Genomic DNA, 26,737 nt, shown 5'->3' with positions numbered 1-26,737 from the left:
ATAAAACTAAAACTAAAGCGTCTCAGAATTTGATTGTGAGCCGGTCGGCTTATCAATGGCCTTAGCTCTTCTCTTTCTTAGCGTTGCAAACAAATGCACAAAGTTATAATACCCCGTACCATAGTGGTGGTGCCCTACTCCAATCCGAATCCGGTATCCAAATTAAGGCTTGTTATGCGCTCTGAATACTAAAAAGTTACTTCGAAAGAGAAAATCTAAGTTAAAAATTCCGTGCTTCTGACAAAATCCTTAGCATTAGGAGGGGAAAACCACCGCTGAAAATTTTTTCTGATGGTCTCGCCAGGATTCGAACCCAGGCGTTCAGCGTCATAGGCGGACATGCTAACCTCTGCGCTATGGTGGCCTCCGGTCCCCTCCTAATGATGGCTACATTTGTGAGGTACTATGCCATGTCAAACTTCTCTGCAAAGAGATGTCGCACTGCGTCACGCTGTTCGGACTCGGCTATAAAAAGGAGACCCCTTATCATTGAGCTTAAACTTGAATCGGACTGCACTCATTGATATGTGAGAAGTTTGCCCCTAATCCTTAGTAGAATGTACATAGGCAAAATTTGCATTTATTTGACAAAATCCTTAATAGTTTTCCTTACCACGCCCCTAAGTTGGTTCATGTCTTTTAATGTGTTCCCACCTAGGTTAGGTTTAAGTGGCAGTCTGCAATTAGACTCTCTAAGACGTTTTCGTCCATTGTGATACCACAGGAACAGAAGAAGCAAGATGACTTCTAGTTCATACCGTTGAAACATACAGACCGCTTTAAAAAGCCCAACAACTTGCGAACGTTCACCTCCGCTAAATCAGACAGGTCTCAAAGAAATGAGAACCTAAAGTGACACTCCTTCTGACTGCCAGAGTGGGACACACACACAGCAAATGTCCTATAATCTCTTCTTTTCGATGAACTCACAGCTTTTGCAAAAGTCATTGCTTTCAACCTTCAGTCTGTTATCACGTTTTCCGATTAGACAGTGACCTATCATGACGGACACAATGGTTCTAGCCAGTGACAGCAAAGCACTAGACCCTTTCAAGTCTGGATTAGGCCACATAGTTTTGGAGTGCTCACAATCTCCTGTTTATGACCATCTATCATTCGTTGCCTTCAGGCCTGATCATGAAAACTTAGCTTACATGTCGCTAGAGGCATACCCACAGATTACAGTTTCCCTGGAATGTGTGAGGTAGTTCCTAGTCTCGCAAGCTCGTTCCCTGGGATATCCCTGTGGTCCGGCACCCAGAACAGGTGAATTTTGACTATTCAGCCAACTCGTTGAGAGATCTGCGACAGTCGAGGACGCATTTTGTGTTCAGAAATATGTTCTCCAGGGATTTATTGGATGCCTGGTTCTCTGAGAAGATATTTATGACAATCGTTGTAATGACATTATATCTTAGCCATTCCACTACTTCCCTAATTGCAAGGATCTCAGCTTGATACACACTGCAGTGGTCGGGTAACCTTTTCGATATGACCAGTTCTAGATCTTTAGAGTACACTTTGGGGTGTATTCCTGGTCGTATAGTTTGGAACCATCCGTAAAGAAGTCTATATAACTTCTATTACCAGGGATATGGTAGTTCCAATCAATTCTATCAGGAATAGTGGTATAGTATTTTTTTATCAAAAAGCGACTCAGACAGGGTGTTATCCACACATTCACTGGAACTTCGCATATACAGTGTCTCACCTAAGTACCGGTGTCTGTTGGCTGCGAAAGCCGGGCAATAACATAGGAAAAGCTCCAACATCTCATCATCTTCCCCACATGCCCTACACATGCTATCACTTGCCGCACCGATTTTACATGAGTGAGCTCGTAGTCCTAAGTGTCCCGTTATGATACCAAAAGCTATACTGACCTCCTTCTTACTTCCTTTCAGTAATAGCCTCGTTTCTTTACTATTTGGATCTCCCCATAGGATTTTCGTCGTCCTACAGACCGTTTCGTCGTTCCACATTGTGACATGCGCATTCGTCGCTCACGCCTTTAACACGGACTGAGTCGACCCCAAAGGCTTCGGGCTAACCAAGTTTATTGACGGCAGTCTTCTTGCGTTCATTACCAAATCGTCTGCTCTTTCATTCCCCCTTACTCTGCTATGGATTGGCACCCAAACAATGCAGATAGTGTCATCCTCAAAGAAGGCGTTAATCTCCTTCTTCAACTCCAAGGATGTTTGCGGCCTTACCGTCCTGTTTGATTGCCAAGTTTATTGTCCGTAAAGATGTTCACACTCAACTCCTTTTCGTTAACACCACACCAGCCAACGCATACCGTGATCGCCCGGATTGCTGCCTGTTGGATCGCTTCATGGTCAGGCCTTCGAAAATAGATATCATTCCCTGGGTTCTCAATATAGACCCCCAGCCAACTCTGTCATCCAGCTTTGATCCATCTGTGTACCATGAACTCCCAGATGGCAATACCAGGGTTCGGCCGCAGCAAGCAGTGTCTCGCGCTCGATCTCAAGTGTCGTTTCAGGTTTCCGATCAGAAACCTCTTCCATTCATTGTTGGCTTCCTATCGTCGCCGCGATGGTATAACCTGCTCTTATCCTCTATCCATTTTCCAATCACGTTAAATCTCATAGCCGCAATGGCTGTCTCAAACTTAATCTGTATGCCTGGTTTAAATCCCTCCTTAGTAATCATCCGTAATAATTTTTTTTTATGGTGGTCACCCATAATATTGGAGATGGTTTCTCTGTGGCGTGCCTTGTACCACTTTCTCCCTTATATTTATATAATGGGACCCAATATTTATCAACTTGTTCCTTAGCATATGGTTTATCCAGTCTCTAAGGATCATTTCCACCCGGCACAGGTCTAAGGATTGAATTTCGGTCCGCACATTTTTAAAAGCCCCCTAGATACGATCCATGATTATGGGTATAAAGGATGTAAGGCTTTGATACGCAGACCTTTGGTGTCGCATAATTTGCCTTGCCAAATTCCGGTATAAATACCACCCTTGCCTCCTGCAGGCTTTCGGAGTATATGTAAGTACTAGAAACGCTGTGAAAATAATGCCCAGATGCAGCGCCAGATAGTCTGCCTCCTTTTGTAGTAATGCCGGAAATATTCCATCAGGTCTGTATAACTTAAATGAATGCAGGTTCCTCAAGTCTTCCTTTACAATAAGTTCTGGAGTGGTAAGACTTCGATCAACGTCATTATTCCAAGAGTCCTTGAGTTCCATCGTATCATGTGGGAAATTCGTTTTCATCAATTGAATCAACATGTCCTCCTTTGTCTCTGCTCTCACCCCTATGTCGTCTGCTAACGACACACTATTTCGTGTATATACAAATCTCGCCTGAGCCTGGCGCTAGTGACCCCAACATGGAGTACATAGGGATAGCAGTCAAGTCCGGTACTCCCGAGATAGAGCCTGCACATACCGCCAGTTGGTAGTTGTGACCCAGTAAATGGGCAATGGCTACTGTGTGGCCATAATCGTCTGGTTCTAGGAGACTTTAATGCCCATCACGTTTCATGGCATTCGCCCCTAGGTAACGACCAGCGGCGCAGAGCATTTTGAAGGCTCCTCCTTTTGTACGGTCAATGAGGATGCCCCCACTAGGATTGCGAGGAGGTGCAGTAGCTCGCCAGACATTTCGATTGCATCCCCTGATCTTCTGAGTGACGTATCCTGGCAAGACGTCATTTCTTTGGGATCAGACCACCTCCCCATAATTTCTACCATCGACCGACCACCCCACTACATAACCTCTGAGTGACTGACGTTTATCAATCAGATGGCCTATTGGGTCGGCTTCAGAGAGTACACCAATTATGATTCAGTGATCTGAACCCCCTCGAATGTTTTAGTTGCCGAGAGGAAATTCCGAGATATCATTAGCGCAGGAAGCCAGTCGCTTTATACCAGCCGGCCGAATACCCCAAGTGAGACCCAATTTCCCGACGCAATCAGTGGTGCTCGCAGACAAGCGTGATCGGATTCGTTGCACGGACCCCACTAACCTCGTAATCAGCGAGCTGAATCTGGAAATAAACAGGATAGGCAACGGACATAAGCGGAAATTGTGGCAGGAACACTTGGAGCAATGTAACTTAGATATCGGTTTAGGCAAGATGTGGTCTGCTGTTAAGTCATAGAAACTCAGTCACTTTTTGCGACATTAGTGTGACTGATCCGAAGAGATCATTTCAATTTATTGTGCATCCCGTATGAGACAGGGACAGGAGCAGAATCTTTCTTCTTCTTCTTTCTTTCGTGGTCTCCGAGCCGATGGACAGCCGTCACAGTTAAACGTGGACGAAGTTACGATTGTCATCCGTGGCGCCAAATCATCCAAGGCGTCGAGCCTCGACGGAATCTCTACACTGATGCTCAAACTGTCTTTGAACACTCATATAGTACCCGAAGTCTAGAAGATGGGCAGATGGATCCCACTACTAAAGTGTGGAAAGAACCCGAGCAAGGTGGAGTCGTATAGACCTTTCTCCCTCCTCCCACCAGTAGCCAAGATGCTTGAGAGACTACTTCTTCCGAGGCTCGTTGGAGAATTTCCGTTCGCCAAGCATCAGAGCGGATTTTGAACACAACAATGGCTTTGCATGTCATCACCGCACACATTTGTCGTGGCTTCAATCAGCCCAGGCGATGTGATAGGACGGTTCTCGGGGCACTGGACCTATCGAAGGAATTCGACATGGTCAGTCATGCCAAACTATTTGAGAACATCGCCAATACGTCCCTCCAGCCAGGGCTATGTCGCGAATTACCTGTGTAGTCGCCAGTCATTTCTGGAATTTAGGGATAAGAAGACAAAGTACTGTAAAGTGAAACAGGGAGTTCTATAAGGCGGGGTGATATCTCCGGCACTATTTAACCACTACCTATTCTCCATTTCACCCTCTCCCGACGGCATATAGATCATATCATATTGACGATTGTACGATCATGGCATCAGGCCCCCCATCCAGTGGAACGTTTACCTCAACGAACTTGCTTCTTATTTGAAGATATCTGCAAGCAAATCTGCAGCCACATTGTTCACTACAGATGGTCTGATCAGATGATATCTTGATATAGCCCCCATATAGACCGATCCGCCGATTTAGGGTCTAAGACCAATAAAAGCCACATTTATTATCCGATTTTGCTGAAATTTGGGACAGTGAGGTGTGTTAAGCCCTTCGACATCCTTTGTCAATTTGGCTCAGATCGGTCCAGATTTGGATATAGCTACCATATAGACCGATCCTTCGATTTTGGGTCTTAGGCCCATAAAAGCCACATATATTATCCGATTTTGCTGAAATTTAAGACGGTGAGTTGTGTTACGCCCTTCAACATCCTCCGTCAATTTGGCTCAGATCGGTCCAGATTTGCATATAGCTGCCATATAGACCGATCCTCCGATTTAGGGAAAATGCGCATTTATTGTCCGATGTCGCCGAAATTTGGGACTGTGATTTATGTTAAGCCCCTTGACATACTTCTGCATTATGGGACAGATCGGTTCAGATTTGGATATGGCTGCCATATAGACCGATCTCTCGGTTTTAGGTTTTGGGGCCATAAAAGGCGCATTTATTGTCCGATGTCGCCGCAATTTGGGACGGTGAGTTGTGTTGGGCTCTTCGACATTCTTCTTCAATTTCACTTAGATCGGTCCAGATTTGGATATAGCTGCCATATGGGCCGATCTCTCGATTTAATGATTTAGTCCCATAAAAGTCGCATTTATTGTTCGATGTTGCCGAAATTTGGGACAGAAAGTTAAGTTAAGCCCCTCCATATATTTCTGCAATTTGGTCTAGATCATTAAAGATTTGAATATAGCTGCCATATAGACCAATATCTTGATTTAAAGCATTGGCCCCAAAAAAGGCGCATTTATAATCCGATTTAACTGAAATTTGACACATTGACTTATGTTAGGCCTTTCGACATTAATGTTGTATATGGTTCAGATCGGTTTATTTTTGTACTGTACTATTTGGTCCAAATCGGCTCATATTTCGATATAACTGCTATGGGACATAAGGTATGCAATTTTCACCGGATTTTGATGAAACGTGGTATACATATATACCCGAGGTGGTGGGTATCCAAAGTTCGGCCCGGCCAAACTTAACGCCTTTTTACTTGTTTAACTTTATTTTTTTACCACATCGCTTTAAAAAAGTTCCTTCTTTATGCATGCAGAAATTGTGTACTTCTTAAGAATATTGATATGAAATGAAATTTTGGGGTGTCAATCACTCACACTACAACAGGGAACGAATATGAATTGTACAGGGACGAGTTAAAAAGAGTCAGTAGTTAAAAGCGTAGGATATCCTGTCATCTGTTTTTTTTTTATTTTTTATGTACGTATCCTTTCCCCCTCTGTCTCTGTCCATTACCGTTCACAATTTGCAATATTTTCAATTAATTCAAATGTCAAACGGAGCGTAACGTGTTAATTGTAATTTTTATTGCACAGTTTTATAAAAATCTGAATTAATTTCCTTCACTATGCATGGATGGATGGATGGATGATGGGGTAAAAGTGGACGGATGGATGGATGGATGAAAAACATGGTAATGAGTTCTATGAGTTCAAAGGAGTGAACTATCATCAACAACAGGGGTGATATGATCCAAGTATCGCGCACATATAATGGAAAAAAAGGGACAAAACTTTATTGTAGATGCGCCAGCAGGGATGTTAGGGGAGGGCAAACAATTTACAAGAAATGCAATAGTTGGGGACATTGGAGTATGCAAGCAGTAGCATTTGTCCTGCATGACATTCAAAGTTGCTGTTCTCCCCCTTGGCCATTCTCTGCACTTCTTATTCAACAAACGAAGCGTGCCATGTTCTTGAAGCTACTGTTGCAAGTGATGGGAGAAGTTTTGAATGTTCAGAATATTCAAGTTGTCAAATAAGCCATTTGCTTTGTCGGTTAATCAAGCAGCTGTTGTTTAAATATTTGCAAAAAAATACCTAAACTCAAGATGCACTTTAAGTTGCTTTTTTCCTGATATAGGCCTGTTACATTTCCTGATGAAGGAAACTCATAAAATTTTTAAAAAATTGTGCTCTAGTTTCTTTTGAATTATCGTAGGTTTCACACGTTTTGCTCTTAATTTATTCGATATTGTAATAATTCCTACAATCTGATGTTGTTCGGCTGCAGACTGTAGGTTTCTCTATTTCTAATACAAAAAAAAAAAAAAAAAAACAATAAAACAAGTAAAACGGCATTAAGTCGGGCCGAACTTTGGATACCCACCACCTCGGGTATGTACGTAAACCCCTTTCGTCACAATCTGGTGAAAATTGGGCAAGCTCCGCTGCGCCTTCTTTAACTCTCTAACATCTTTTTAGGGTGGGGACACTTCGTCCTGAATGCGGATATCGAATTCGTGCCATTGTAGCGATGACGCTGAACGCGTTCGAATCCTAGAGAGAAGATCCAAATCGGATACTAATTACGCCCTCTGTAGACCTATGAAGTCCAGATCCCCGATCGGTTTGTATGGCAGCTATATCAGGTTATGGATCGATTTGAACCATTTTTTGGCACAGTTGTTAAAAGTCCTAACAAAACACGTCATGCGAAATTTCAGCCAAATCGGATAAGAATTGCGCCCTCTAGTGGCTCAAGAAGTCAAGATTCAAGATAGGTTTATATATTATAAAAACTGTATCAGGTTATGGACCGATTTAGAACATACTTGGCCATAGTTGTTGGAAACCAAAACATAATACGTCGTGCAAAATTTCAGCCAAATTGGATAAGAATTGCGCGCTCTAGTGGCTCAAGAAGTCAAGATTCAAGAGGTCTATATGGCAGCTTTATCAGCTTATGGACCGATTTAGACCATACTTAGCACAGTTGTTGGAAACTATTACATAACACGCCGTGCTAATTTTCAGCCAAATCGGGTAGGTATTGCGCACTCTAGACGCTCAAGAAGTCAAGACCCCAGATCAGTCTTCCATACTTAGCACAGTTGTTGTAGCAAAACACTTAATGCAAAATCTCAGCCAAATCGGATAAGTATTGCGCACTCTAGTGGCTCAAGAAGGCAAGATGGGTTTATATGGCAGCTATATCAAAACATTGGCCGATATGGCCAATTTACAATCCCAGCCGATCTACACTAATTAGAAGTAGTCGGGCAAAATTTCAAGCGACTGGCTGGTCTGTGGAAAGCACGCTAACCTTCGAAGGAGTAGGAGCTAGGAGCTTGAAATTTTGCACACATGCTTCCTATAAGTGTAGGTTGGTTGGGATTGTAAATGGGCCATATAGGTTCATTTTTGATAAAAATAGCTGCTATGTAAATCAACCTTGAATCTTGACTTCTAGAGCCTCTATACTGCTCAATTCTTAACCGATAAAACTGAAACTTTGTATGTGAGGTTTGTTTTTTTCGATTTCCAACAAGTATACCACTTATGATCAAAATGGAATCATAAATTGATATAGCTGCGATATAGACCGATCTCGGATCTTGACTTCTCGAGTCTTTAGAGAGCGCAGTTAGTATCCGATTTGGCTAAAATTTTGTTTTGACTTCCAACAACTATGCCAAGTATGATCCAAATCTGTTCGTAGCCTGATATAAATAGCTCTCATATAAAATTATCTCCCGATTGTACCTCTTGAGCTAATTGAAGGTGCAATTCTTCAACATGCGTGCCAAATATGGTCTTAATCGGTTTATAAGCTGATATAGCTTTCACATAAACCGATCTCCCGATATTACTTCTTGAGCTCCTATAGGGCGCAATTCTTACTCCATTTGGCTGAAATTTTGCGCAATGACTTCTACTGTGACCTCCAAAATCCAAACTAAGTATGGCCGCAATCGGTCCATAAACTGATATGGCACCAATAGCATTGCAATTTTCATCCATTAATACTCGGAAAAGAATCTGACAAATGCGATCTATCAAATCAAATCTTACTATAAATTTCGGTATAATCGGATTTTTTTTGTGAGCTCAAAACTCGGGATATCCAAGGGTGCATTACAAGTACAACAAGATCTACGTATCCTTAATGGAGAGAATGGTGTATGTAGTAATTATATACTCGCCAGGTGATTGGTCTATATGGGTGCTATATCAATGTATGGATATTGGCCCCATATCCCTCCTTGAAACTGGACATTGGCCCCATATCCCACCTTGAAACAATAATTTTATGAAGAACAAGTAAGAGGTGTGCTAAGTTCGTCCGGGCCGAATCTTATATACCCTCCACCATGGATCGCATTTGTCGTGTTCCTAGCGTTATATCTCTTTTTAGGCAGTCAAAGAATAATGTATAAGAATTGTTATGCTATTGAAGCTATATCAAGTTATAGTCCGATTCGGACCGGTTTCAGCCCATTCGGACAAGAATTGCGCTTTGTAGGTGCTCAAGAAGCATAATAGGGATATCGGTTTATATGGGAGTTGTATCAAGCTATAGATCGCCTCAGACCATATGTGACTCATATGTTGAAGATCACGAAAGAAGCCGTTTTACGAAATTTCATCATCGGGAGATCGGTTTATATGGGAGCTCTATCAGGCTTATAGATCGCTTCAGTTCATATTGGACTCATATGTTGAAGATCATAGAAGAAGCCGTTTTATAAAATTTCATCCAAATCGGATAAGAATTGTGCCATCTAGTGGTTCGAAAACTCAAGATCCATGATCGGTTTATATGGTAGCTATAACAGGTTATGAACCGATTTAGCACAATTGTTGAAAGTCATAGCAGAGCACTTCATGCAAAATTTCAGCCGAATCGGATAGGAATTGCGCCCTCTATTGGCTAAAGAACTCAAGGTCCAAAATCGGTTTATATTGCGCAGCTATGTTAGGTTGTGAACCGATTTGAACCATACTTAGCAGAATTGTTGGAAGTCAAAACAAAACGCCTCATGCAAAATTTAAGCCAAATCGGATGAGAATTGCGCCCTCTAGTCGTACAAGAAGTCAAGATGCAAGATCGGTTTATGTAGCAGCTATTTCAAGTTATGGACCGATTTGAACCATATTAGGCACAGTTGTCGAAAGTTATAACAAAACCCTAAGTGCACAATTTCTGCCAAATCGGATAAGAATTTCGCCCTCTAGGGATTCAAGAAGTCAAGGCCCAAGATCGGTTTATATGGCAGCTATATTAAAACATGGACTGATTTGGCCCATCTGATCTACACTAATAAGAAGTATTGGTTGCCCAAAAAGTAATTGCGGATTTTTTAAAAGAAAGTAAATGCATTTTTAATAAAACTTAGAATGAACTTTAATCAAATATACTTTTTTTACACTTTTTTTCAAAAGCAAGCTAAAGTAACAGCTGATAACTGACATAAGAAAGAATGCAATTACAGAGTCACAAGCTGTTAAAAAATTTGTCAACGCCGACTATATGAAAAATCCGCAATTACTTTTTGGGCAACCCAATACTTGTGCTAAATTTTAAGCTCATAGCTTTACTCCTTCGAAGTTAGCTTACTTTCGACAGACAGAAGAACGGACAGACAGACGGTCATGGCGATCAAGAATCTATATACTTTATAGGGTATTAGACGCCTATTTCGAGGTGGTCAAAACGGAATGAAGATATTAGTATACCTCCATCCTATGAGGGAGAGTTTAAAAATCGATTTAACTGATAGCTTGTGTTTATTTCCAAGTTTTGCGCTAATACGCAAAAGTTGTCATCACCGTTTCTATTATATGAAAAAATTTAGCATGAATTTAGGCGCAACGAATTTTCTGAAATGTCCAGGTTTTATTTTTTTTAATTTTTGTGGTTTTCGAGTTTTATCTCGATTTGATCACACATACAATGTGATATTTCATAAACTTTTCAAATTTTATTTATAAATTTTTAAAATTTAGCTTTAATCTCTAACAAGCGTAAAGGGGTCAATATATGTACGGCAGACATTAATATTTTGCTCTTGTCGTTCATGCACTATGTAACATTAGATTTTGTTGGTAGAGTATAGTGTACGAGTCCCAAGTATTATGAAATGGTAAACACAGTGTTACCAATTCAAATGACCACTTTTTTATTGATTAAAATAAATATAATTTGAGAAATTATTACAAATTTCACGACTTAATCGCTTTTGCTTCATATGACCAGAGTCAGTCAATATAAAGACTTACAAGCTGCACGAATGTAATCTACTCTCTCTTCCACGCATACATACTAACATATTTTTATACCCCCACCAAAAGGATAAGGGGAATATTAGTTTCGCCCATTTGTAACACATCGAAGTATTGATCTGAGATCCAACACATTTCTGTATTCTTCTTCGTTTTGACATTCTTAGTGCATGTGTCCATGTCAGTTCACCTGTTCGTTGTCTGTCAGTCTGTGTCCCTATTGGGATTGGTTGCGATTGTAAATGGGCCATATCGGTCCATGTTTTGCTATAGCTTCTGTTAAACTGATCTCTGTTCTAAAGTTCTTGAGCCTCTAAAGGATTCAATTCTTATCCGATTTGGCTGAAATTTCGTGTGCTATGTATTAACTTTTAACAACTAAGCCAAGTATGGTTCAAACCGTTCCACAACCTGATACAGCTGACATTTAAAGCGAACTTCAGATTTGACTTGCCAAGTTTGATCCAAATCGGCCCATAACCTGATATTGCTTCCATAAAGCCGATCGCAAGATTTAATTTCTGGAGCCTCTAGAGGGCCCAGTTATTATTAGATTTGGGTCTAATTTTAAACGCGGTATGTTTTAATATCCTCCACCATAGGATGGGGGTAAACTAATTTCGTCATTCCATTTGTAACTCATCGAAATATTGATCTGAGGCCCAACAAAGTGTGCACATATATTTTCTCGATCGGCTTGATATTCGAAGTCGATTTAGCCGTGTTCGTCTGTCTGTCGAAAGCATGCTAGCTGGAAATTTTCAAAAATGCTTCTTATTGGTGTAGGTCCGTTGGGATTGTAAATAAGCCAATAGGTCTACTTATAGATATACATTCTATATAAACCGATTTCACCGATTATAATTCTTGAGCCTCTGTGCGACTATAATTCTTGAACCTCCAGAGAGTCATTTTTATCCGATTTGGCTGAAATTTTGCGCATGGTGTTTTGTTTCGACCTTCGACAACTGTGCAAAGTATGGTTCAAGTCGGTCTATAACTTGATGTATAACCCATATAATCCGATCTCTCGATTTGATTTCTTGAGCATCTAGAGGGCACAAAAATGATCCGATTTGGCTGAATTTTTGAACAGATTTTTTTTTGGCACAACTTCTAACAGTAGTGACAGGTACGGTCCAAAATTTCCTATAGCTTATATATACCATATGATCCAAGGTGGAAGTTTATGACTAGATACGACAAGTATGGTCCATATGGGTTCACATTAATGTATTTCTAATGTCTCTGAAAGGTAGGTATTCAAGGTAGGTGTGAAATGCCACTTTGCAGAATATATTAAATTGGGCCCGGTCAAAGTTAACTCGCTTTTGATAATTTAGTGATTACCTTGCTCCCTTAAATCTGGCGAATTGAACAGCCACTGTGTGAGCGAAATTAAGTGTGAAACATGATTTCTTTACCCACCACCATAAAAAATGGGATATACTCATTTAATCAATATATCGAATTAACCATTTCAGACCCCACAAAGTATATATTCTTAATTGTCTTGTCAAAATTATAGGACGACCTAACAATGTCCGTGCGTCTGTCCGTCCGTTTCAATCAAATTGAATGACGAAATTTGAATACCCCCATCCAATGGCGGAGGGTACAATAAGATTATGAACATATCTAGCTGGTGGGTATCCAAAGTTCAGCACAGCACAACTTAATGGGTTTTTACTTGTTTTGGTTATTCTTAGTTCACATGTGCTTTATGCTACCAAAATGTCTGCCCATCCAAAGCAGCGTCCAAATTGTTTTACCGATAATTAGTGCCACTTACTTTGACGACAGGCGTGATGGAAATGATTGCTGATTTTTTGTGATTTTTATACCCACCATCATAGGATGGGGGTGATTAGTATACGCCCATCCTATGGTGGTGGGTATAAAAATTCCGTTTGTAACACCACGACATATTCCATAAAGTGTATATATTCTTGATTGTCTCGACGTTCTGAGTCAATCTAGCCCTGTCCGTCCGTCTGTCGAAATCACGATAGCGGTCGAAAGCGAAAAGCTAGCCGCACGAAATTTTTCACAGATACATAATGTCTACGTAGGTCATTGGGTATAGCGAATGGGCCATATCGGTTTCGATTTAGTTATAGCTCCCATATAAACCGATTTCCCGATTTGACTTCTTGAGCCCTTACAAGCGGCAATTTTTGTCCGATTTGGCAGAAATTGAGCATGAATGTTTTGTTATGACAGTTAAAATCGATAACCTGATATAGCTCCCATATAAACCGATCTCCCGATTTGACTTCTTGAGCCCTTACAAGCCGCAATTTTTATCCGATTGTGCTGAAATTTTGTATGTAGTATTCTATTACAACCTCCAACAATTGTGTCAAGTACGGTCCAAATCATACCATATAAACCGATCGCCCAATTTGACTTCATGAGCCCTTAAAAGCCGCAATTGTTGTCCGATTTGGCTAAAACTTCGCATGTAATGTTCTGTAAAGACTTCCAACACTAAAATAAGAAGAAGCATACGTTACGGGTGTGAATGCAAAGTCATAGGTGGGAGTATTAGTGGTGAGAGTAAGAGAAACAATTGGTGCGAAAGAAGGAGTATCACTATTTAATTGAGGTTTATGGGGGGTGTGTGGTGCATGGCATGTAGGTCAGCGAATACCCTAAGGCTAGGCTTTTACATGTGAGGCATTACAATTTTATTACTACGAGTACAGCTCATTCCAAAGATGTGCAGGATATATATGATAATTTATTTTCCAAAAAGAAAATCCTTGAAAATGAGGAATTAATTTTCAATAAAAGAAGAAGAAGCAGAAACACAGCATATTGTTGTTGGTTTTTACTCAAGCATTCGTTGCAAAGCCATAGGTGGGAGTATTAGTGGTGAGAGTACTAGAGGTAACTGGTATGTGCAAGAGAATGAGTATGTTAGAGTATGTTGCGCGTTGCCCTACTCGGTGCTATTTGGCATGAAGGTCAGTCAGTAGCTTAAGCTGCGTTTGAGGTTTAATATGTTACCAACGGTTAAATTCAACTTTGACAAAGCAGTTTTTTAAAAATTCCAGTAAACATTAAAAGGAGTCAAAGTAACTAATTGTGTGGCCACACTTTACATTTAATGAATGAAATAGTTGGCGGATAGTTAAACAAGTAAAGGAAAGAGGGTGCAGTATTTCTGCTTACATTATGTGATGGATGCCATATGTTTTGAGGTAAAAAATCAATATGTTTTTGTATGTATCTATGTTCGTATAAACTTAGATTGATTTGCAATATTCAGATAGTTTAAAATGATCCCTCACACAACCCCCTTCTGATGTTGGAATATAAAGCGCACTATTTTCACCACATGATCATTTTAAACTATCGGAATATTGCAAATAAATTTTATGGGTCGATTATGGATTGCAAATCGAAAACAGTTGCGTTGACAGGACACAAAATCACGAAGTAAAAATTAGTATGAAGTTGAAAATTTTTGTCAATTCCATTCAATATCAGTATTTTTAACCTCACCACCGAAGGATATTCATTTTGTCATTCCGATTGCAACACATCGAAATATCCGTTTTCGACCCTATAAAGTATAAGTATTCTTGGTCAGCGAAAAAATCTAAGACGATTTAGCCATGTCCGTCCGTCTGTCTGTTGAAATCACGCCACAGTCTTTAAAAATAGAGATATTGAGCTGAAACTTTGCACAGATTCTTTTTTTGTCCATAGGCAGGTTAAGTTCGAAGAAGGTCTATATCGGTTAAACCCTCCATATAGACCGATCCGCCGATTTAGGGTCCTAGGCCCATAAAAGCCACATTTATTACCCGATTTTGCTGAAATTTGGGACAGTGAGTAGTGTTGGGTCAGTCGACATTCTTCTTCAACTTAGCCTAGATCGTTCCAGATTTGGATATAGCTACCATATAGACCAATCTCTCGATTTAAGGTCTTGAGCCCATAAAAGGCGCATTTATTGTCCGATGTCGCTGAAATTTTGGAAAGTGAGTTGTGTTAGGCCCTTCGACATCGTTCTTCAATTTGGCCCACATGGGTCCGGATTTGAATATAGCTGCCATATAAACCCATAAAAGGCGCATTTATTGTCCAATGTCGACAAATTTTGGAGCAGTGAGTTAAGTTAAGCTCCTCGACATTTATCTGCAATTTGGCCTAGCTGCCATATAGATCGATCTCCCGATTTAAGGTTTTGGACCCATAAAAACCACATTTACTGTCCGATGTCGCTGAAATTTGGGACAGTGAGTTGTGTTCGGCCCTTCGACATTCTTCTTCACTTTGGCTCAGATCGGTCCAGATTTAGGTATAGCTGCCATATAGACCGATCTCTCGATTTATGGTTTTGGACCCATAAAAGGCGCATTTATTGCCCGATGTCGGACCATATTTAGATATAACTGCTATGGCATAAATTAAGCATTTTTCATCGAATTGTGACGAAAGGTGGTTTACATATATACCCGAGGTGGTGGGTTCATGTCTGATATTGTATCTCCATCTAAGTGCCGAAAGCCTGGCAATGACAAAGGAAATGCTCCAACGTCTCATCATCTTCCCCGCATGCCCTACACATGCTATCACTTGCCGTACCGATTTTACATAAGTGAGCTCGTAGTCCTATGGGCTCACTTATGCAAGAATCGATGCAAACACACATTTAAACATTCATAATTAAGCATCAGTCATTTTCAGCAAACGACAGACTTTTCAGCGGTAAGCCTGCTACTCTGAAATTGCAGTACTACTGCTGTAAAAGCAACAACAGCAGCAAAATTAACTTCATATATTCAGCAGACAGTGTTTGCTATTTTCAGCAAACTTTTTTCTATGAGTGTAGTAAAAATTATTTCTTTACAATATGTGCTTACCGTGTCTTAGATTCATACAGACACTTATTTACGTAGAAGACCTTTTGTACATCTGCTGAGATTTCTGTTGAGCTCGTTTACCCGCGTACAAGGACAACTGAGGCAATGCCCATGTCGACATTCATGTTTCGAAGTTCATTAAACATTTTGCGCCAAATTGAATTTTATGTTTTGCAACGCTAAACGAAATTGCCACTTTTTTCCATGACCACCTTCAAAATACTAGCGCATAGACATCAGTACTGGGGAGAGGAAATGTAGTATCTGGACTTACGAGCTCGAAATTAGTATTTTATGCAAATTGCATAATTAAGCATAAATACATTGCATGGATGAAAGTGTCCTTTTTTGCATTCCCCTTTTGAGCATTTTCTCCAACAACTCCTTTTGGTTCGTTTGAATATTCTGGTATTTTGTAATGATGCGCTCTCAGTTACAGTCAGGCTTCCATTTTTTTGTCCGATCTACTGCAATGGTATCCTGTCAACAAAACAATTATGACATTTTGTTGCTATTGCCCAGATTTCTTTGCTTCCTTTAATGGTACGTTTAAGCAAATAAACAAAAATATCCTTTTCATGCTTCGTTTAATTTAAATTATTATATGGGAGGGTGTATTCGTTTTTGAAACTATTTGCATATTATTAATGTCCTGTAGGAAAATTTTGGTATACCATAAAAGGGTAGCAAAGGGCTGTGTATGTTTAGTTTGTTCGATTTAAATTGATGGAAATGCCAGCAATAAACCTGAAATTCAAAATAAGAAACTTTCCTTTGATAGCGAAATCTAGACTTCGACTCAAATATGAATATCAAATTCGTGCTGCACTTCCAAATCCATTTAATGTGAGCCCCATATTGACATGGTCAGTAAATATGAAATGTTTGGAAGGTGTTTTGGCGGTGGGGCGGCCACCGGCACTTTGCCCTGAAAAAGATATCAAATTTGTTCTTTACTCCCAAATACCATTGATTTGGGCTTCATATTGCCATAATTGAAAATTAAGTTAAATTTAGGGGGCGCTTGGCACTTGGCTCCAAATTTGAATATCAAATTCATGTTCTACTCTCAAATACCTTTCATTCAAATACCATATTGTCATAATGGGTCAGTCAACCTATTTGACTTATTTTTGGAAAGAAAAGCGCCACCTAGACTTGAACTCAAATTTTAATGTCGTATTTGTAATCTACTCCCAAATATGTCCAATTGGGGGTACTTGGGGGTGATGCGACCTCCCATTATTTGGACCTAATTTTGTATGCCACATTTGTAATCTACTGTCGAATACTTTTCATTTGAGGCCCATATTGACATGAACGTCGAATATATTTGTTTAGAAGAGTTTTTGGATTGGGGAGGCCCACTGGGTGCTTAGACCCAAATTTTAATACAATATTCGCTTTTTAGTCTCCAATAACTTTCATTTGATACCCATATTGTGCCTATTGGTCCACTTTTGGTTATGGATGGCGTTCTTGGGGTAAGGGGGAGGGACCGCCTCCATCCAATTTCTAAAAATTTTATAGTCTAAATATTATATAGCCAGCCGTTTTTGATTCTACGGAGCAAACAAAACAACCGTGTACCATACAGTCATAATGCGTCATAAGCCCATTTAAAGCGTTTTTAGGGGGAAGGAGGACCCCCTATACTTCGATCTGATTTTGTATGCCAGATTCGTAATCTACTCCCAAATACCATTTTCGTATTCTACTTTCCAATACCTTGCATTTGATACCTATATTGTCCCAATCGGTCCACTTTTGATTTTGGGTGGTGTTTTTGGGTAAAGGGGGAGGGTACGCCCCCTTCCGAAATCAACAAACTATAAAGCCTATTTCTCCTTCCAGACTATATTCGCAATCTACTCCTGAATAGCTTTCATATGAGTTCCATATTGTCATGATCGTCCAAAAAACCTATTTTAGGAGGTTTTGGGGTTGGGGTGGCCCCCCAGTTACGCAACGTTACGGTGAATGAACACATTTCGAACCGAACACTGATTTTGGTAATAAAATTCAATGATTTGCAAGCGTTGCTCGTTAGTAAGTCTATTCATGATGAAATGTCAAAGCATACTGAGCATCTTTCTCTTTGACACCATGTCTGAAATCCCACGTGATCTGTCAAATACTAATGCATGAAAATCCTAACCTCAAAAAAATCACCCTTTATAAGAAAATAGCTGCCATATAGACCGATCTCCCAAATTCGCTGAAATTTGGGAGAGAACGTAGTTTTAAGCCTCCAAATACCGACCCAAATATGGTACAAGTCGGACTATATTTATATAAAGCTGTCATATAGATCGATCTGCCGATAAAGTGTCTGAAGCCCATAAAAGCTTTATTTTTTAACCGATTTCGCTGAAATTTGAAACAGTGAGTAATTTAAGGCCTCCTAACACAGGACCCAAATATGATTCCGATCGGATTATATTTAGATATAGGTGTCATATAGACCGATCTGCCTGAAGCCAATAAAAGCTTTATTTATTATCCGATTTCGCTAAAATTTGAAACAGTGAGTAGATAAAGGCCTCCCAACATCCGAACTCAATATGGTTTCGATCGGACTATATTTAGATATAGCTGCCATATAGACCGATCTGCCGATAAGGGGACTGAAGCCCATAAAAGCTTTATTTATTCCCCGATTTCGCTGAAATTTGAAATAGTTTTTTTGAGCCTCTCGATATCCGACCTAAATATGGTTCAGAGCGGACTATATTTAGATATAGCTGCTATATAAACCGATCTACCGATAAAGGTTCTGAAGCCCATATAAGCTTTATTTTTTAACCGATTTCGCTGAAATTTGGAACAGTGAGTAATTTAAGGCCTCCTAACACAGGATCCAAATAAAGTTCCGATCGGACTATATTTAGATATAGCTGTTATATAGACCGATCTGCCGATAAAGGGTCTTAAGCCAATAAAATCTTTATTTATTATCCGATTTCGCTGAAATTTGAAACAGTGAGTAATTTAAGGCCTCCTAACTCAGGACCCAAATATGGTTCTGATCAGACTAAATTTAGATATAACTGCCATATTGACCGATCTGACGATTTCGCTGGAATTTGAAGCAGTGAGTGGTTTTGAGCCTCTCGATATCCGACCTTAATATGGTTCAGATCGGTTTATATTTGGATATAGCTGCCAAAAAGACCAATATTTTGTTCTACAAAATTGAATAGTGACTTTTATATATTAGACCACTCAATGTCCGTGCCGAATTTGGTTGCTTAAGTTATACAATTTTCACCGGATTGTGACGAAAAGGGGTTTGCATATATACTCGGGTTGGTGGGTATCCAAAGTTCGGCCCGGCCGAACTTAATGCTTTTTTACTTGTTATAATTAATTAGAAAATGGTTTTATTTTTTAAAATGAAACGAATGAATCCTTAACCTTTATCCACGTTATTTATTAGCCTTATTGGAAAATAAGAAAAATATTCACCACAAACACCCCAAATACCCATTTCATGCATACCCAAATAAAATTGCATGGTTATCACGGAGCCAAAGCAACCTTGTGGCTACTAGACCAACTCATATTCATTTCTTTTATTTTGTTTTTGTTCGAATCACAAAACTAATTTTTAAAAAAACTCTTAATTTAATTACTCTCACAAAGTGGCTGCTCATCCAACAAAATCACCAAACCCTCCCTAAATGCAGAGTTTGAGCCAAAATTTTGAACATAAAATAACGTTGAATACGATTTCCGATTGTTTGGTGGGATGGTGGTTGCCATTGGAGAGCTGTGTTTTGCAGTTTTATAGTTTTCTTAACACTTCTAGATGTAGTTTCAGCAATTATCTAATTGAGATTTTATTGCAGAAGGACAAAAGTGATAAAAAAGACGACTAGAAAAACTTAATAAGATGGCAGAGATGCCAAGTTCTGCAATATTTTTAACCAACCCAGCGGGAAGACTAATTAGGCCTGCTTAAATCAGGCCTGAAAAAGAGTGTTTTAAAAGCTTCTCATAGAAGGACCGCAAGCCTTCAAATATTAGTCTTGTAAGCTGCGTTCTAAAAGTTGGACAAGATTTCATGCCGTCCGTCTGTGAGATTGCATTCTGAGTGCAATATAGCCCGTACTGGACTAAGGTCTGAACAAATGTTGAGGAATCTTTTACTAGTAATTGTTATGAATTTCGTCGATGTGCGGCTATTATGTGCTCGAAACATTAAATCGAAACACCGGCCTAAATGACAGCTATATCCCAATATAGTTTTCTCTGAAATTGTATGCTCAGAAATGCAAACCTGAACCATTAACTAACAATAGATCTGAACCATTAACGGAACACAACATACCAAATTTCAGCCAAATCGGTCAAAAATTGCGGTTAGGGCTCAAGAAGTCAAATCGGGAAATCGGTTTATATGGGAACTCTATCAGGTTATAGACCGGTTTGGACTACTACGTACGTACTAGGAACAGTTGTTGGATGTCATAGCAGAACACCACATGCAAAATTTCAGCCAAGTCGGACAAAAATTGCGGCTTGTAAGGGCTCAAGAAATCAAATCGGGAGATCGGATTATATGGGAGTTATATCAGGTTATAAACAAATTCGAACCGTAATTGGGACTGTTGTTGGATGTCATAATAGAACACTACGTGCAAAATTTCAGCCAAATCTGACAAAGTTTGCGGCTTCCAGTGGCTAAGCCCAATAGGCCGTTATTGATCAACCCCGTTAACAGGGTCATTAAAAATCTGTCTCCCATATCTTCTGTGATAACACATAAGTTTATCACTCTCATCAAAAAGCATGTTACTATCGGCCATATGTAACAGACACGTCGGGGTGAGGACTTTATCGTCAGTTCTTAGGTCAAAGTATTGGCGCACCGGAGGAGGTATAAACAATCGCTCTCGGATGTGTGGCATATAGCTGGAGATGTTTATTGGCCATGGCGACCATAGTAGACTTTCCTATTCGAGTTAATCCTGTATTCTCACTGCGGTGTTATCCTGGTTCTCAAATCTAGAAAATACCTCAGCACCTTCCTCTCAAAATCTCGCACTCTCTCCATTTGGCACGAAGAAATTGAGCCCCACACTGGAAAGGCGTATGCCAGCGTAGGCCTGACAACCTGTTTATAGATTGTAAGTTTCACTCACTCAAACCGCCTCTTCTTCTCATCATCCCAGCGCAGGCATAGAACACGTCCCTTTCTTTGTCCAGATGTTGGTCAACATGTCAGCATCCGTAATAGGTCATTTAAGGTGGTCACCCATAGAAGTGGCGATAAAATGCCCCCCTGTGGCGTGCCCTGTGCCACTTTCTCTCTTATATTTATGCCATGCGACACACAATTTATCCACCTGTTCCTTAGCATATGGTTCATCCATTCTCTAAGGACCGGGTACACCCGGTACTGGTCTAAGGATTGGATCAGTGTGTCGCTCCGCACATTGTCAAAAGTCAAAGTATACCGCCAGTGTGTACGTTTTGGCATCGATGGATTCTTCTATTTTATGCAAAACCTCGTGCAGGCAGTCTCCACCGACCTTCCCTTAACTTAGGTATGCTATTTTTATTTGAACAGTTCACTGGATGTCATACTCTTTATCATGGTGTCCACAATACGTTCCATGGTTTTGAGTAGGAAGGAGTAAGGCTTATGGGTCTGTATGCCTTTGGTGTCGCATAACTTGCCTTGCTGAGCTTGGGTATAAACACCACCCTTGGCTTCTGGCAAGGGTGTTGTTTATATTCATCATTGTTTACTTTAAGATATTCTTCCAGGTTTCGGCTAGCTCTCTTGGCTCTTAGATGAGTAGACGCAACCAAAATGTCTTCCGCATACATATAAGCACCAGTTTGCCTGTAGTCGGCAGCGGTATATCGGCTAAGTAGTGGTTATAAAGAACCGGTCCAAGAAACGATCTCTGACGCACCCCGGGCCTGACTCTTTTCATGTCCGATTTATGCCCAGCAACTGTCATATTCAACGACCTATTTTTGAGGTAATTCCGCACGATGAATCAAACCTTGGCATTTATATAGAAAATTTTGTCAGCTATCCAAATTTGTTGAAAAATTAAAAAAACGGTTAAGAAAATCCTTGACAAATAACAAATTAAGACTCAAGCCTCTGCGAAAATGTCAAAAGAAACTTTTTGTTAGTCGAATTTCGAAATATCCCGCACATAAAAGCATTTTTTTAGGGTTTTTCCAAAACTTTCCAGCAAATAATAAATCGGACCAAAAATGCGCTTTCGGCAGCCCGACCAAAACTTTGAAGGCCCTCCAATAAGCCCGAGCCATCTAGTGCCCTGAAAATTTATCCATAATCGGGTAATGTAGGGTTTTTCCAGAACTTTCCAGCAAATAACAAATCAGACGAAAAATGCGCTTTCGGCAGCCCGAACAAAACTTTGAAGGCCCTCCAATAAGCCCGAGCCATCTAGAGCCCTGAAAATTTGTACATAATCTAGTTATTTTGGGCACTTTCCAGCTAATAATAAATCGGACCAATAATGCGCTCTTGGTAGCCCGAACAAAACTTTGAGGGCCCTCTAATGGGCCGAGTCATCTAGGGCCCTGAAAATTTGTTCATAATCTAGTCATTTAGGGTTTTTCGAGCACTTTCCAGCTAATACTTAAAATGCTATTTTGGTAGCCCGAACAAAACTTTGAGGGCCCTCCAATGGGGCCGGGCCATTATAAGATGGAAGACTCATTTCCACTAATTTTTGTTCCCAACAATATATGCTCGAGTTTTTTTTTTATACCCTCCACCATAGGATGGGGGTATACTAATTTCGTCATTCTGTTTATAACTACTCGTATATTCGTCTGAGACCCCATAAATTATATATATTCTTGATCGTCGTGACATTTCATGTCGATCTATCCATGTCCTTCCGTCTGTTCGTCCGTCCGTCCGTGTGTCTGTCTGTCGAAAGCACGCAAAGTTTCGAAGGAACAAAGCTAGCCGCACAAATACTTCTTATTAGTGTAGGTCGGTTGGGATTGTAAATGGGCTATATTGGTCCACGTTTTGATATAGCTGCCATATAAACCGATTTGGGATCTTGACTTCTCAAGCCGCTAGAGGGCACAATTCTCAAATTTTGCATGAGGTGTTTTATTATGACTTCCAACAACTGTGCTGAGTATGGTTGAAATCGGTCCATAATCTGATATAGCTGCCATATAAACCGATCTGGGATCTTGACTTCTTGAGCCTCTACTGGGAGCAACTCCTATCCGATTTGGCCGCTAGAGGGCACAATTCTTATCCGATTTGGCTGGAATTTTGCATGAAATGTTTTGTAATGATTTCCAACGACTGTATTAAGAATGTAAACCGATCTGGGGTCTTGACTTCTTGAGCCTCTAGAGGGCGTATTTATTATCCGATTTAGCTGAATTTTTGCATGATGTGTTTTATTACTTTCAACAACTGTGCTAAGAATAGGTCAAATCGGTCCATAACCTGATATAGCTACCATATAAACCGATATATGATCTTGACTTCTTAAGCCTCTAAAGGACGCAAGTATTATCCGATTTGGCTGAAATTTTGTACAACGGCTTCTCTCATGACCTTTAACATACGTGTCAAATATGACATGAATCGGTTTATAGCCTAATGCAGCTCCCCTATAAACCGATCTCCCTATTTTACTTCTTCAGCCCCTAAAGTGCACAATTCTTACTAGATTTGGCTGAAATTTTACACAATGGCTTCTACTGTGGTCTCCAAAATTCAGTTCAATTATGGTCCGAAATGAACCATTACTTGATACTGTTCCAATAACATAGCAATTCTTTTCTTTTATCCTTTGTTTACCTAAAAAGAGATACCGTGGCAAGAGCTCGACAAATGCGATCCATGGTGGAGGGCATATAAGATTCGGCCCGGCCGAACTTAGCACACTTTTACTTTTTTTTTTTTTATTTTTTATAGGGGATATTTTTAAGTGCTCGTCCCCTAATTAATAAGACAATAGCCTTGAGCTTTTTGAGATATACATACATATTTCAGGACAACTCTGACTTTCAGTGATGGCCTGGCCAATACTAATAAACATTTTAAACAGTCAAGCAAGTGGTATGGTTGAGACAAACGAAAATAAGCAAAGTTATGTCAATAGAAATCCTAAGTGTGAGGCGTTTGTGTTTTTTGACCAAAACTTAGTTTTTTGTTTTGTTTAGTTTGCTTTTCTCAAAAGGCAAACAAACAAAGAAAGAAACGGAATTACTATGTGGAAAACTTCATTCTACAATAATTTGTTTATAAGTCAATAGCATCAACATAAATATCATGCATAAATTTTGCCATGACTGCCCATTTCCTTCGCTGCATGATGGCACAACCATATAATGGAGAAAAAAATTGCCATTCCTTGCTTGGGGTCATAGAATTTACCACATGCTATGTTACAATTTTGTCGCATAATTTTCCTTCAATTCACTCTCGTTGCTAATGTTATGGAAGCAAATAAAACGGGAGAGAACAGACTCAACAAAGTTCTGCAAAATTGAAGACTGAATTGCAACAGGGCAACTTGGGGGTGGAACAAGGGCCGGTCGAACTTATTGTTTATATCATCCCACTGTCAGTATAACAATTATGCGTCATTGAAATTGCATTAGGGCGCCTGTTTGGCGACAGGATATGAATGGAAAGTAAGTAGCGTGGAGTACATATCGCCCGGCAGCTAGCAAGCACCCTGGAGGGTGTTTCGAAGCAAGTGCTTCGAAACACTTCAATACTGCCCCCGGCCATCTCAGAGTTCTAACGATGTTTCTAATGGAAACACAGTGACTTTGTAATGCGATTTACTTCGAAGAGGTTGGCCAAAGGACGGATATTGATTTTCACATGTCGCTCTCCCACTTTTTGTGTAAAACTATAAAGGGGTACGTTACAGTTTAATTGAATTTGCGTAGAAAAGCGTGAATGAAATATTTTAAAAAATACGAATTGTTTAATATCCGCTTTAGCCTTTGTGCTGAATCTTTGCATTAGAAGTTCAATATTCGAAGTGTCTCCCATACTATTGGGTTGCCCCAAAAGTAATTGCGGATTTTTTAAAAGAAAGTAAATGCATTTTTAATAAAACTTAGAATGAACTTTAATCAAATATACTTTTTTTACACTTTTTTTCTAAAGCAAGCTAAAAGTAACAGCTGATAACTGACAGAAGAAAGAATGCAATTACAGAGCTGTGAAAAAATTTGTCAACGCCGACTATATGAAAAATCCGCAATTACTTTTTGGGCAACCCAATACATATAAGTTGTTGTAATTTTCTTCCAATAGAATGAATCGAATATTAGCAGCCATCCATCGAATTTATCAGACCCGAAAGTATTGTTTTTATACCCTCCACCATAGAATGGGGGTATATTAATTTCATCATTCTGTTTGAAACACCTCGTACATCTAAGACCCCTTAAAGATATTTGATCGTCATGTCATTTTAAGTCGATCTAGCCATGTCCGTCCGTCTGTCGGTCGAAAGCACCCTAACTGTCGAAGAAGTAAAGCTATGAGCTATGAGCTGAAATTTAATACAGATACGTCTATTTATTGCACACAGGATAAGTTCTTGAACGGGCCAAATCGAGCCATATAGACCGATCTTCCGATTAAGGGTCTAAGACCCATAAAAGCTGCATTTATTACCCGATTTCATGGAAATTTTTAACAATGAGTTGTTTTAAGCTTTTCAACATCAGACTTAAATATGATTCAGATCGGACTTTATTTCGATATAGTTGTCATAGAGACCGATCTGCCAGTTAAGGGTTTGAAGCCCATAAATGCTGCAATTTGAAACAGTGAATTGTTTTAAGCCTCTCGATATCCCAATCAAATATGGTTTAGATCGGATTTAGGTCTGCCGATTGAGTGTCTGAAACCCATAAAAGCTGCATTTATAACCCGAAAAGCTCGCTGAAATTTGAGACAGTAGGTTGGTTTAAGCCTACCGATGTCCGACCCAAATATGGTTTAGATCAGACTATATTTAGATGTAGCTGCCATATAGACCGATCTGCCGATTTAGATTCTGAAACCCATAAAGGCTACATTTTAACCCGAATTCGCTGAAATTTGAAATAGTCAGTTGTATTAAGACTCCCGACATCCGACTCAAAAATTTACATATTTTGATATTTTGCTGCATTCAAGTTACGTTTTTGAACGAGCTAAATCGGAGAATGTTGGGATATAGCTGTCATATAGACCGATCTTCCAATTTATGGTTTTAACCCCACAAAAAGCATATTTTTTCCCTTGACTTTTATAAGAATTCTTGGGACCTGAATCAAATATGATACAGAGCAGTACCTATTTAGATATAACTATGGATATGGTAGTGGAGTTCACCGTGGTGCAGAGGTTAGCATGTCCGCCTATGACACGAAAGCCTGGGTTCAAATCCGGCGTGAAGATCAGAAAAATTTTCAGCAGTATTTACCCCCTTACTAATGCTGGCTACATTTGTGAGGTATCCTGCCATGTTGATTCATTTGTACCAAGTGGTGTTGCTATGCGGCACGCTGTTCGAACTCGCCATAAAAATGTAGATTCATTATTATTGAACTTAAATTTTAGTCGAACAGCACTCATTGATATGAGTTTGGCAACGCTACCATTATCATTATAACGATTAATAGTACAATACACAAACATTTTGTTCA

General features: G+C 39.8%; 1 protein-coding gene across 1 annotated transcript in view; it reads left to right on the top strand.

The window, feature by feature from the left end:
• The window catches only part of LOC131998148 (matrix metalloproteinase-2-like), a 529,615-nt gene that overhangs the window by 195,172 nt on the left and 307,706 nt on the right, over positions 1-26,737 (top strand). The gene's annotated exons all lie outside the window — the stretch shown is intronic.

Source organism: Stomoxys calcitrans, chromosome 5 (assembly GCF_963082655.1).
Source record: "Stomoxys calcitrans chromosome 5, idStoCalc2.1, whole genome shotgun sequence".
NCBI classification, from domain to species: domain Eukaryota; kingdom Metazoa; phylum Arthropoda; class Insecta; order Diptera; family Muscidae; genus Stomoxys; species Stomoxys calcitrans.
The sequence above is the reverse complement of the archived record's forward strand: the minus strand, read 5'-3'. Positions and strand labels throughout refer to the sequence as shown.